General features: G+C 39.7%; 1 protein-coding gene across 4 annotated transcripts in view; it reads right to left on the reverse strand.

The window, feature by feature from the left end:
* RCBTB2 (RCC1 and BTB domain containing protein 2) overlaps window positions 1–11,454 on the reverse strand; it is a gene marked incomplete at its 5' end in the record, with an annotated part of 44,843 nt that extends 33,389 nt beyond the window's left edge. For 2 of the 4 annotated variants that reach the window (XM_080798372.1, XM_080798370.1), the window contains one exon: window positions 11,205–11,312. Of the gene's footprint in view, window positions 1–11,204 lie in introns of all 4 variants that reach the window. The other 2 variants (XM_080798373.1, XM_080798374.1) reach the window with 2 other exon arrangements.
* Window positions 11,455–13,138: the final 1,684 nt, after the last annotated feature.

Genomic DNA, 13,138 nt, shown 5'->3' on the forward strand with positions numbered 1-13,138 from the left:
CATCTGAGTATAGGAGAATAAGGTTACCCAATTTTTTTTAAAAGATTTTATTTATTTATTTGAGAAAGAGCATGTGAGAGAGAGAGAGAGCACAAGAGTGTGCACAAGGGAGTGGGGAAGGAACAAAGGGGGAGGGAGAGGCTGACTCCCCGCTGAGCAGGGAGCCCAATGAGGGGCTCAATCCCAGGACCCTGGGATCATGACCTGAGCCAAAGGCAGACACTCAACCAACTGAGCCACCCTGGTGCCCCAAGGTTACCCAGTGTTAAAGAAACACAATTTTGGAATCATAATACATCTATTCTAATACTGCCTTTACCACGGACATAATAATTCAATAAAGGCTTGATAATCACAATTCAAAACCATAATTTCTTTCGCCATCAGAAACAGAAAATTTTATCAATATAAAAGGAAGATAACAAATAAATAACAAAGTATAGTATCTTAAATGCCATGGAAGAATATCCAAAATAGAAAAAAAAGTTTACTATTATCATATTAGAACGGCAAAAACATATTTTCTCCTTCTGGTCTAAAACTGCTTACAATGATCCAGCAACTGCACTAGTAGGTATTTACCCAAAAGAGACAAAAATACTGATTCAAAGGGATACATGCACCCTGATGGTTATACCAGTATCATCTACAATAGCCAAACTATGGAAAAAGCCCATATGACAATCGACTGGTGAATGGGTAAAGAACATGGGATATATATATGCAATGGAATATTAGTTAACCATAAAAAGGATGAAATCTTGCCATTTGCAATGATGTGGATGGAGCTAGAGAGTATTATGTTATGTAAACTTAGAGAAAAACAAATACCGTAAAATTTCACTCAAATGTGGATTTGAAGAAACAAAACAAATGAACATAATGGGGGAAAAAGAGAGGCAAACCAGAAAACAAACTCTTAACTACAGAGAACAGAGTTGCTGGAGGGAGGTGGGTAGTGGGATGGGGTTAAATGGGTGATGGGCATTAAGGAATGCACTTGTGATGAGCACTGGGTGTTGTATGTAAGTGAGAATCACTAAATTCTACACCTGAAACTAATATTACACTGTATGATAACTGGAATTTAAATAAAAACTTGAAAAAGAGGAGCATCTAGGTGGCTCAGTTGGTTAAGTGTCTGCCTTCAGCTCAGGTCATGATCCCAGGGTTCTGGGCTGGAGCCCCACAGGGCACCAGACTCCCTGCTCAGTGGGGATCCTGCTTCTCCCTCTGCCTGCTGCTCCCCCAGCTTGTGCTCACCACTCTCACAAATAAATAAAATCTTTAAAAAAAATGTTTTTTCTTGTTCTTTCTTGTGATGAGAATTCTCAAGATGCACTCTCTTGGCAACATTCAAATATGTACCCACGATATTATTGACTATAGCCAGCATGAAGCACATCACATCTCCTTCACCTATTCATGTCATACCTTGAAGTCTGTACCTCCCAAGCCCCTTCACCCATTTCATCTTTCTCCCAAACCTTCCTCACTCCTGGCAACCACCACTCTGTTCTCCATATCCATGACTTTTGTTTGTTTCTTTGATTCCATCTATCAGTGAAATCATACAGTTGTTGCCTGTCTCTGATTTACTTCACTTAGCATAGTGACCTCTGTCTGGGTCCATCCATATTGTCACAAATGGCAATATTTCACTCTTTTAATGGCTGAGCAATATTTCACTATGTATATATATATACCACACCTTCTTTATCGATTTATCCATCTGTGGACACTTAGGTTGTTTCTATATGTTGGCCATTGTAAATAATGCTGCAATCAACATAGGGGTGAATATATCTTTTCAAATTATTCTTTTTATTTCCTTTCAGTAACTACCCAGAGATGGAATTACTGGATCATATGTGATTTTAATCTTTTGAGAAACCTCTGTTTTCCATAGTGGCTGTACCAACTGACATTCCCAATAAAGCACAAGGGTTCCCTTTTCTTCACAACCTCGCCAACACCTGTTATTTCTTGGCTTACTGTTAACAGCCATTCTAACAGGTGTGAAGTGACATCTCATTGTGGTTTTGACTTGCATTTCCCTGATGATTTGTGATGTTGAGCATCTTTTCCTGTGCCTGTTGGCCATCTGTATGTCTCCTTTGGAAAAATGTTTCATCAAATCCTGTCCATTTTTAATTGGATTGTCTGTTTATTTGCTATTGAGTTGTAGGAGTTCTTTATATTTTTTGAATATTAACTCCTTATCAGATAAATGATTTGAAAATATTTTCTCCCATTCTGTAGGCTGCCTTTTCATTTTGTAGATGGTTTCCTTTGTTGTGCAGCAGATTTTTAGTTTGATGTAGTTCCACTTGTTTATTTTTGCTTTTACAGTCATATCCGAAAAGCATTGCCAAGACCAATGTCAAGAGGCTTAGGGCCTATGTTTTCTTCTAGTTTTATGGTTTCATGTTTTACATTCTAGTTTTTAATCCATTTTGAGTTGATTTTTGCATATTGTGTAAGGTAAGTAGTCTAGTTTCATTCTTTTGCATGTACCTATTCAGTTTTCCCAACATCATTTATTAAAGAGGCTGTCCTAATCCCCATTGTATATTCTTGCATCCTGTGTTGTAAATTAATTGAACATATATACATATGGCTCGCTATTCTCTTCCATTGATCTAGGTGTCCATTCTTATACCAGTATCAGACTGTTTTGATTACTATGGCTTCATAATATAGTCTAAAATCAGAAAGCATGATACCTCTAATTTTGTCCTCCTCTCTCAAGATTGCTTTGGCTATCCAGAGTCTTTTGTGGTTCCCTACAAATTTTAGGATTATATGTTCTACTTCTGTGAAAAGTGCCATTGGGACTTCGATAGGAATTGCATTGAATCTATATATTGCTTTGGGTAATGGGGACATTTTAGCAATATTAATTCTTTCTACCCATGAACATGGGATATCTTTGCATTTATTTGTGTCTTCTTCAATTTCTTCCACAAATGTCTTGTAGTTTTCAACATATAAGTCTTTCACCTTCTTGTTTAAATTTATTCCTAAGTATTTTTTGATGCAATTATAAATGAGATTTTCTTAATTTCTCTTTCTCATGGTTTGTTGTTAGTGTATAGAAATGCAACAGCTTTTTGTATGTTGATTTTATACCCTGCAACTTCACTGAATTCATTTATATATTCTTCATTGAATTAAAAAACTAAGATTTTTTTGGTGGTATTTTTAGGGTTTTCTGTATGTAAAATCATGTCACAAATTATGAAAGGCTTACATCTTCCTTTCCAGTTTGGATGCTTTCTATTTCCTTTTCTTGCCTAATTGCTCTAGGACTTCTAACACTATGTTGAATAAAAATGGCAAGAGTGGGCATCCTTGTCTCATACCTAATCTTAAAGAAAAAGCTTTCAGCTTTTCACCATTTAGTACAGCATAAGCTGTGGACTTGTCATATATGGCCTTTATTATGTTGAAATACATTCCCTCTATATCTACTCTATTGAGAGTGTTTTTCAAAAACAGATGTTGAACTTTGTCAAATGCCTCCCTGCATCTGTTAAGATGATCATATATTTTTTATCCTTTATTTTGTTAATGTGGTGTATCACGTTGATTGACATGTGAATGTTGAATCATCCTTGCATCCCTGGAATAAATCCCATTTGATCATAGTATAAGATCTTTTTAATGTATTGGTGAATTCATGTTATATTTCCTAATATTTGCTAATCTGTGTGCAATATTTGCAAATATTTTGTTGAAAATTTTTGCCTTTATGTTCATCAGGGATACTGGCCAGTAATATTCTTTTTTGTGTGTGTGGTATCCTTGTCTGGTTTTGGTAAAATCAGTTTGGAAGCATTCCCTCCTCCTTAATTTTTTGGGAGAGTTTGAAAAGGTCAGATATTAATGGTAGCATTCACTAGTGAAGCCACTGGGTCATGAACTTTTTATTTGTTGGGAGGTGTTTGATGACTAATACAATATCCAGACTAGTAGTCAGTCTATTCAGATTTTCTTTTTCTTCATCATTCACTCATAGAAAGTTTCTGTGAATACCCATTTCTTCTTGGTTGTGCAATTTGTTGGGCTATAATTCTTCCTAGTAGTCTCTTTCAATCCATTGTATTTGTGGTATCAGTTGTAACTGCTCTTTCATTTCTGATTTTATTTGAACCCTCTCTTTTTTTTTTCCTTGATGGGTCTGGCCAAAGGTTTGTCAATTTTATTTATCTTTTCAAAGAACTAGCTTTTAGTTTCATTGATCTTTTCTATTATCTTTTTAGTCTCTGTTTATTTCCACTCTGATCTTTGTTATTTCCTTCCTTCTACTACGTTTGGCTTTGTTTGTTCTTCTTATAGATTCTTTAAGTAAAAAGTTAAATTGTTTGAGATTTTTCTTATCTCTTTAGGTAGGCATGAATCCCTATGAAATTCCCTCTCACAACTACTTTTGCTGAGTCATATATATTTTGTTAAGTTATATTTCCATTTGCATTTTTCTCAAGGTATTTTACTTCTTTTGTTTTTTTGATTGACCTATTGGTCAGTAGCATGTTGTTTAACCTTTACATGATTTTCTAACACTTTCTCTCTCTTTCCTCCTTCTGAGACCCTTACAATGCTAATGTTATGCCATTTTATGTTGTCCCATAAGTTCCTTAAGCTAGCTTCATTTTTTTAAATTTTTTTTCCTTTTTGTTGCTCTCTGAGTTCCACTGCCCTGTCTTCTTGATCGCCAAACATTTCTTCTGCTTCATCCAGTCTGTTGTTGAACCCCCATCTAATATATTTTTCAATTCAGTTATTAAACTCTTCAGTTCTGTGACTTCAGTTGGTACTTCCTTATATACTCTCGCTGCTGAAGTTCTCACTGTATACATTCATTCTTCTCCCAAGTTTGGTGAACAATCTTTTTGATTATTACTTTGAGACAAGCATAGACCCTGTTGACCTTTAGACCAGGCAATCCAGCAGTGTCCCCTGGGTGACAGCTGCCAAAATTGGGGCTTCAGACCTGTGTATAAGCTCCTTTCTGGACAGTCCCAGCAAACTGTAGTGAGGCTGAGGGAAGGCAAAAAGATGGCATCCCACAGCCTATATTCCCTAAGAGCACCTTTGTAGCCTCTAGATGTGTGGCAGACCTGACGTCTGCCCCTTGGGCCAAAGTGCCAGGAGAAGTAAATAGGCTTTTTTCACAAATAGACTGGGGGTGTGTTTCAGTTTGCTGTCTATGCAGAGCTTTGGGGGTGACAGCCTACCAAGAACTGACTCTCTGTTCATTACAGTCCCATGAAACCCAGGAACACAGGCATGCCTGCCCAAGGTGTCAAGGTAGAGGAAGAGTGCGAAATGGCATCCACCAGCACCTCTGTCTGCAGAAAAAGTCCCAATCAGCAGAAGCTTTAAGGTTAGAAAATAAATCTTCACATATAGTCTAGGTGTTTTTCAAACTGCTGCTTTTGTGCTGGTTCCCAAGGCAACTGTGTCTACATGCAAGCCCATTAAGAGAAGTATCTCAGTTCTCTACAGCCTTTTGGGTCTCCAGGATGTAAGATCCATTGGTTTTCAAAGCTAGATGTTTGGGGAGTTCATCTCTTCATTGCAGGTTCCAGGGGTTGGGGTGCCTGATGTGGGATATAAACCCCTCATTCATCAAAGAAGCTCCAGATTTGTGAAATGCTTCCCAACTGTGGGTTGCCATTCTGGCAGCGGGGGTTTTGGTGAAACCGTGCATACGTGGCCCTTTTACTATTTTGTTGTGAGGTAGCTATTCAGCTAGTTTTCTGGGACTTTTCGGAGGGAATTTTTCCATATGTAGCTGTAGATTTGGTATGTCTATGTGAGAAGGTGAGATTAGGGTTTTTCTACACCACCATCTTGGACCACCCCTTTCAACATTTCAACCGATTATATCTGTTTTCTTAAACTTGTACAGTCAAGTTTATTTCCAATTTATTTCCAAATTATCCCTGTTTGGAACAGATAACTCTTTAATCTTGCAATTTGTATTTTGAGAGTTTTCCCTACACTCTTTTTTTTTCTTCTTCTTTTTTTTTTTTAAGATTTTATTTAATTTGACAGACAGAGATCACAGGCAGGCAGAGAGGCAGGCAGAGAGAGAGGAAGGGAAGCAGGCTCACCGCTGAGCAGAGAGCCCGACGTGGGACTCGATCCCAGGACCCTGGGATCATGACCCGAGCTGAAGGCAGAGGCCTCAACCCACCGAGCCACCCAGGCGCCCTTTCCCTACACTCTTAATAGCTATGCAATTGGAGATGGTGGATAAAAAGACAGTCTTTTGATAACTGAACATGAGAAACATATCAATTCACAACAGGTCAAGTTATTCAGTTCCCTACACAAAGTATATGATAAGCAGCCTCTACATAGTATTGTTGGTAATCAATGTTAATCAGTGTGTTTGCTAATAGGACAATGTGTTATATTAATTGGTAATACCTCTGACCCAAATAAAGAGTTAAGCTGATTACAGGACATACATTCATTTGCCTAATTTATTCAACAGATGTTGATGTGGTGTCTGCAGTAGGTACTAAGCTGAAAGCAAACTTACATAAGAGAAAAAACAAAATAATGTGGAGCAAAAAGATATCCACCTCCCAGGCGCTTATGTCAACATTACCCCAACACAACAGTACTTGTGGGCCTTAAGATTTAATAAACTAGACATACTGTATCTATGAGAAGAAAGCATCTTCCATGGAAACTGATTTTTACAATTAACCAGGAATTTCAAGTGCTAGTAACCATTCTTTAGAAATGAAATGAGTGAAAAAAAATGGTAATTTCTGCAAAGAAAACCCAGTGTTTTACATATGTATATATACATATATATACACAATCATATTATTATATATAAATATATTCTTATATAAATATTATTTTATTTGGTATATTATATAACATATTGCAATATTATATTACATTATTATAGAAAATAATTATATATATATATATATATTAATTCAACTTAATAATATGAGGTCAACTCTAAAGCCATGCTTGAAAAATAAAATACATAAAAAAGTTTTCTTGCAATATAGAACTCAATGCTTTTAACAAATTCTCCCATCTGGGCAATACAATTGATGCCACTTCTATAAACAAAGAAATAGGACATTAAAGAAAACTAATGTCTTTTTGGATGCCAGCACAGTTTACAGTAACAGTGTGTTAATGAACTCCAGACCAAGTAAATGTCAGTGGGGTAATGATGATTCCCAACATTCTAACTGAACCATTAAGTGATATGTCATCTGTAAGTTATAAATGATAAAAATACAAGAAAACATGATCCCAATTATCACTTGTAAAAAAGGATAATAGCTATAATTTACCTCTACTTGAATGAGAGCGATAAGCCTACTACAAATAACAGTAAAATACCTACACAGTTGCTAACTAATGTGAGACAATTATAAACAGGACAGACAAAACTGAAAAACTAAAAAGCACAACTATGACAAAGGTACAACCTCAAAAGAAGTTATATTGTCAGGTTTATGATAAGCATCAAACTGACTTAGAACACAGAAACATCACTGTTATTTTAATTATGTTTGTAAAAAGGTTTCCAAATTTCATCAAGAGAGATGAGGCAGATCTTCAGTCCCAAGGAAACTTGTATTTAGTCTGAAGAGATTACTGAGCTTATTAAAGTTAGCCTTTTCAAATATACAGAGCAAAAGTACCTTTTTCAAATATGAAAAATTATCAACATAAACTATACAAATGTTTTTATGTTGCTAAACTAGCTAAAATAGGTTAGTACTTGAAAAAAATCTGTAAATCCATTTGAAATTTAGGTCCTTATAGATCTAGTACAATAATAATAATTTAAAAATCCTAACTGTGAAAGATCTTTGTCCCACAACATAAACATTCCTTCAGCATGGTAGGCTTTCTTAGCCTTGGCTCATTTCCATTTGGGATTCATTTTGTTTGGTTTGGTTTGGTTTTGGTTTTGGTTTTTCTTTTGGGGGGGATTTATTTTGTCTGGTATCATATACATTTAATTTAATACAAAACATATTATAATGTGATCTATTTATGATTTACTTACTATCTGGTACTCATTAGCTCAAAATATCATCTTCCATGGAGAGATATACATAATAGATATTAGCTCAGGTTAGATCAGCAAGGCTGAGGACACTAAGACACACACTTCAGTGTCAGATATATGCTGAAAAAAACTATTATGCCTTAAATTTCCTAAAGACTCTCATATTGTTAAGATGGGATCACCATGTGAACTAGACACATATTCCTTCCAGAGAATGAAAGTGAGAAGGATATCTGCCTTTCACTGAAGGATACTATAAATATCCCTCTCAGAGAGGCAAATTATCTGCTGCTTTGAAGTAAATATCCCCATGTAGTCCTCTATTTTCAGCCTCAAACAGGAGTCTTTGATGTCATTCTGCACCACTGATAATTCCACTCCTGGTTTCAAATCTCTCTTATCTGGTCCATTTTGATTTATACTAATTCAACTCCTGTAAACCTCAAAAGTAGTGGTACCTTAGAGGCATTTTAATTCCATTCTAACCAAATGATAAAACCAAAATTAAATATGACAAACTCCTCAAGGCTTAGACAAACCCCATAGGTACCTTATAGTTATAGTTCCAGATTAATAGTTTTTGATATAGTGTTTGTAATCTACTTAAGTAAAGGGCCCAAAAGACACACTTTACTTTCTAAAACTGTTCCTTTCTATCAACCACTTTCTCTAAGTCTTGTCTAGTTTATTCAGAAATCTCTAAGATTAATAATTTAATAACTTATCACATGATATCATACCAGGTGACCTTTCAACACAGTTTCAAACAAAGAAAAGCAACTGACCACTCTTAGAAAACTAGTTTTCACTAGTCAGTCAGAGAGACATTAAGAAGAATTGCAAAGTACAGTAATATGCACAGAAAATATACACTTTTTCTCAACACATCTGTAGTATTCATTTGGCTAGTCCTTTCTACTTAAGAGCCCAGTCTCTTCATTTGATATATTAGGTTAAACCATAAAACTCTGAATAATTTGTACCCAATTTGGAGAAAAAAAAATGTTTTACCTATATAAAATAAGGTTTAATTTGTCACAATGGTCATGCTGGGGGCCCCCATCAAATTTATACTGGAGAATGGCAAGGAACATTTTCTCCAGAAAGATAATTCGAAAAACTAGTTCTCTGTCTTGAACATCACCTTCAGTTTACCCTCAGACCCAACATAACCATGCTGTATAAAATTGCAACCCACACTTGTACTCTTAGTCCTCTTTCTCAGCTCTTCTTTTCCATTTTTCATAGCACTTAAAATTTTCTAAATGATAAGCAAATATGTTTACTATCAATCATTCTTTTCTAGAAATGTTAAGCTCCAGAGGGAAGGGATCTTTGTCTATCTTGTTCACTGACATATCTTAAACAGCTAACAGAACCTGATGGAAAGTAGTCACTCAGTATTTGTTGAATGAATGAATGAATGAATGAATCCACATTGAGGACTCAGTACAAAATATTTCTGGAGTCAGATTTTAATTCCATTTATACACTTAACAAATATCTACTGTGCTCTGAATATGGGGGAGACAGAGCATACACATAGAAATAGGTATTATCAGTGGTAAGTGCTATAATGCCAAAGAGAACAGGGTAAGAGATTGGAAAGAGAACAATGGCTATTTTAAATGACCTGAGTCACCTCTCTGAAGTGACTGCAATTGTTTTGAGTCTTGGATTAAGGTAGGTGCCATACATATTGGGCGTAGGGGGAAACTGAGCTTTGAGCATGGAGGAAATAGTAAACGCCTAGGCCCTAGGGTAGAGGCCCACTTGGAAAGCCCAGCAAGCCCAATGAGGCCAGCATGGTAGAAGTGGGATGTGCAAGAATGTATCATTCTAATTGCCTTTACCTACTAATTAATAACATTCATATATACGTGTGTGTGTGTGTGTGTGTGTGTGTGTCCTAATGCCCTGGGAAATAGATTACCTTTCACCTAGAGTATTCAGATTCCCTGATAGTAAGAGCTTCTTCAATTCCAGCCTCCAAATGTCTGTATCAGCACATCATGTAAGATTACAAAGCACAGTAATGAAATCGTTAAAAACCGCTCCAAGTAGCCACAGAAGTCACCAAACTGACTTTCACTAAGTACCACTGCGCACGAAGGTGTAAAGCCAAGTTCTAACTTGGTACTAGAAGGGTGCAAAGCCATAAGGCTCAATAAACATTAAACAGTGACGGTCATTCTGAGTCTGGGGGAAAGAGCGTCGTCCCAAAGCAGTTTGTGAACTCCACAACTTTCACTCAGCTCTAAGACTAAGCCGCCAAGGAGCAGTAGGAGGCAGCTCTGTGACATGCATTTTGTGACAGTCCTGCACTCGCACTGCTCCGACATTTTATGTAACTTCCCAAAGAACAAAAACAAAAGTTCGCTCTAAACTCGCCTTCCAACTCGGGCCAAGGCGGAGCACTTGGAAAGTTTTCAGCATCTGAAAACCTCTGTTTCCGGGGCTGAGCAGAGCAATACCTTCGGGCTTAAAATAAAGGCTTACGGCGACTCCTAGCCTCCCTCCACAGCGGCTTTGCCGGGTTTAGCCAAACTTTCCCTGCCGTCCCTCAACCACAGCACCCAAGGTCAAAGGTATCATACTGAGTTAGGGAGCAGGTTCGGGGCCAGGAGCTAGGTGAATGGGTTTTCCGGACACCAGCCTCGAGTCGAGGCGACAGAAATAAAAACAGCAGCAGCCTACGCGGAGCGGAGAATGGGGAGAGAAGGAGAAACTCTAAGGCAGCCGCCGCCCCCGCAGGCCGGGACGATGCCCTGCCTCGCGTGCGGAAGGCAGTGAAGGTTCCGCAGTGGCGAGGCCAGCCAAGACCCTCGCCCCGCTCACGACATCCGCCCTCAGGCTCGCGCATGCGCAGCGCCGCCTAAGCCCGCAGCCTGGGTGGGGGGACAATCTCCGGAGTCGCGCCCCCAGCCCCCCCGCGGGTTTGCGCACGCGCGGCGACGCCTCGGCCCTAGGCCTGGGCGGGGGTGTAACCCCGGGGGCTGCTCGTCGGCCGTTGCAGTGTCCCGGAGTTCGGACTGAAGGGGCGGAGAGAAATGGCCGCTTGCGGGGGGAATCTGAGAGTGGCCGGCTTCGAGCCTGGCGTCCCCTCTTGACTTCCTACGCCATCCTGTAGCCTTACCTCAGCGCAGGCCCGAGCCGCATCCGCTCCGCCTTCTGGGTCGCCGTTACTGCTCGGTTGGGGGCCCGGCGCAGCGACGAGTTGGCGCCTCCCCCTGAAGCAGCCCGGCCTCGGCGGGTTGCGCTCGGGTGCCAGGCCGGGGACGGGAAGGGAGGGGAGCGCACTCGAGGGGAGGGGGCCGGCGACGGCGCATCGCCCCTCCTCCTCTCGCCCGGCTGCCCACTGCCGCCCCCGCCCCTTCCCCAACTACTCCCGGTCTCCTCGGAGCGGACCCCAGGACTGCACCCCGCCTCGCCCGGGGAGCCCATCTCCGCTCTGTGGGATACCCCCACTTTCTCCAGGTTCTGGGCCCCAAAGGCTTGGGAATTTGGAGATGCCCGACCCGGAAGGGTGAGGCGCGCATATAGTGCGTGGGCAACCTTTTCTACAGTCCGCGTCCCCCAGCCTTTCTCTGCTTTTTTCTTGTGGTGGTCCCTCCACCGGGAAGCTCAGATCGCGTCTTCGCACAGTTCTCCCCTGCTTTTCACCTCACTGCTGTGGGGCCGAAGTCGTGTACCCTTCAAACACGAATGTTGAAATAATGAGTGATTTGCCTTGAGGGAGTGACCTGAGCTACCTCGGGATCAAGGTCTTTTGGAACAACTGCACTATCCCTTCACTAATTTAGTAATTTCTTGTATTACACTGCACTTCTGTTGGCCTTGCTAGATTTTAGTAAAATGCGCCACAGCTTTATAATGTGCAATAATTTCTTCCACTTTAATACACTTAACGTTGACTTGAGTGGGTTTTGGTAAAATGCTTCACAACTACAGTTACTAGCTGTTCCTGCGAGGTAAGCTGAATGCTTTTACAGCGGCTTTTAAGTGAGGACACAGGCTCAACGTCTAAGTGATTTGCCAAAAAGTAGCACAGCTGCGTAGACTGAGATGTCAACCCACAGGGACCATGACGGTGTTGTTTGGTCTGACCTTTGTCATTCATTGGGAAAACATCCATCCAGAATGTCTAGGTGTTTTTATTGCAGTTGCTGTAGTTGGCAGACATCTACGTCTATTATCACAAAATGGCTCCATTAAAACCCAGAAGGAGGCTTGCATTTACTCGACTTTGTAGGTTATGAGCAGGGCAAGAGTCTTACATGCATGGCATTGCCTAAGACAAGCTTTTCCTCCTGAAACAATCAGTTACCCTTTGGACTTTTAATGTAAAAGGTAAAATAACCATAACTGAAAGGACAGCCTGGGTTTTTTATTTGAAAAGGTTAATTAGAAGGAACTTCCCCGACAGTACTTATCTAAGGGAGAAGGTGGTCAGACTAAGGAAGGTAGTGCGATAAGATGGGGTTAATCACTAAACATACCTTCCTTTTACTATTTGTGATTTTTATATCTCACTAGATTGTGAAATTCTTGAGAACATAGATCATGCTTTATTTCTGTACTATAAACTGCTTAATAAATGTTTGTGGAATCGAATTGCATTGATTACGTGCCCTTTAGCTACTCAAATATGCTTCCATATGTCATTAAGAGACCTAAACATACGCATTAATCCATAGGGTACTCTCTCATTTTGGATTACTTGTGCCAGTTCTCCTGGGCTTGACCGCCTTGATAAACTGACTTTTTTTTTTCTTAAGGCTCTCTGCTCAGCAGGGACTCGATCCCAGGATTCTGGGATCATGACCTGCGCCGAAGGCAGAGGCTTTAACCCACTGAGCCACCCAGGCACCCTGATAAACTGACTTTTTAAGAGTGGTTCATACCTAATCCAAAAAGGCTTTACGTCACCTTTTCTTTTACCCTGATCAGCTCTCTTCTTCCTCTCCTTGTGGCAAAGCTGCATAACACTGAGTCTGCATAAAAAATCCACTGACTGACTTTTCTGTTCAGGAAAAGGCTTTTCCTCTGATGACCACCAAAGCTGAAATT

The sequence above is a fragment of the Martes martes genome (genome assembly GCF_963455335.1).
Source record: "Martes martes genome assembly, chromosome: 3".
Lineage (NCBI taxonomy): Eukaryota > Metazoa > Chordata > Mammalia > Carnivora > Mustelidae > Martes > Martes martes.